General features: G+C 56.2%; 1 long non-coding RNA gene across 1 annotated transcript in view; it reads left to right on the top strand.

Annotated features, from left to right (window-relative positions):
• The window catches only part of LOC108295981, a 29,074-nt gene that overhangs the window by 16,189 nt on the left and 11,810 nt on the right, over positions 1-1,075 (top strand). The window contains exon 2 of the long non-coding RNA XR_001821688.2: positions 642-805. This is a non-coding gene — a long non-coding RNA (uncharacterized LOC108295981). The remainder of the gene's footprint in view (positions 1-641; positions 806-1,075) is intronic.

Raw genomic sequence — 1,075 nt, 5'->3', positions numbered from 1 at the left:
TCCACCCGCGTCGGCCTCCCAAACTGTTGGGATTACAGGTGTGAGCCACCGTGCGTGTTTCCACCCCGCCCTCTTTGCTGTTGTTATGATAATGTAAACACCTCTCACCCCACCCCACCACCGTAATTGAACTTATTGTGCCCCGTCCCCCCAAAAAACTACCCAAGACAAAAAAACCAACTCCTATCCCGCTGCCCTTCGCTGACGCCCTTTTCGGCCTTAGCCCACCTGCACCCAGGTGAGTAAACAGCCGTGTTGCTCACACAAAGCCTATTTGGAAGCTGTCTTCATTCAAAGCACGCGTTTTTCAGCACTCAGTGCCCTGTCCCCTAACCTGTACCCCATAAATACAGACGGCTCTGGACGTTCAACATGGTGAAATCCTGTCTCTACCAAAAATACAAAAATTAGCTCCGTCTCAAAAAAAGAGAGGCCCAGGGTGCTCCCCCAGGGAGGACTCCCGGAGGCCTCCTGTCTCTGCCGGGACACCTGGATCTCTCCCCGGCTCCCCAAGCTAGGGGGCCCCGGGGGCGGAGTCAACAGCGGAGGCCACGCCCCTGAGAGGGGCGCGGCATGCAAATTCGAAATGAAAGCCTGGGAACGCGGGAACAAACACGGGTGTTCGATTTCCCTTTTCAAAGGTGGACAATGAGAAATCAGCCCGAGCGCGTAACGGCGTTAACAGCGGTGTGGAGGACACACAGGGAATGAGGCGAGGAGCGAGGCTGGGAATCCTGGCGTGATCTAAATGTGAAGGAGAGAGCATGTGACGGGGACCGCGGCGGTCGGGGCATCTGAGCTTCCGGTATGTTGGTGTTTCCGGCGTTTAGCGTGCTCAGTACTGTTGCTGTGGGGCCGGTTATCACATTGCAGAGTGAGTCACACCTCTTTTATCTGCTGTCGGATTTCCCACTAAGACAAAGTATTTAGAACTATTTTGGGGTGCTCGGGTTTTCTTCCCCGTCAGTCGTTTCCGGAAGTTGAGGGGGCCAGAGTGTGATCTGAATGAGTGGGGCTTCGGGGCTTCGGGGCTTCGGGGCTTCGGGGCTTCGGGGCTTCGGGGCTTCGGGGCTTG

Source organism: Cebus imitator, unplaced genomic scaffold, assembly GCF_001604975.1.
Source record: "Cebus imitator isolate Cc_AM_T3 unplaced genomic scaffold, Cebus_imitator-1.0 Scaffold672, whole genome shotgun sequence".
Classification (NCBI taxonomy): Eukaryota; Metazoa; Chordata; class Mammalia; order Primates; family Cebidae; genus Cebus; species Cebus imitator.
The sequence above is the reverse complement of the archived record's forward strand: the minus strand, read 5'-3'. Positions and strand labels throughout refer to the sequence as shown.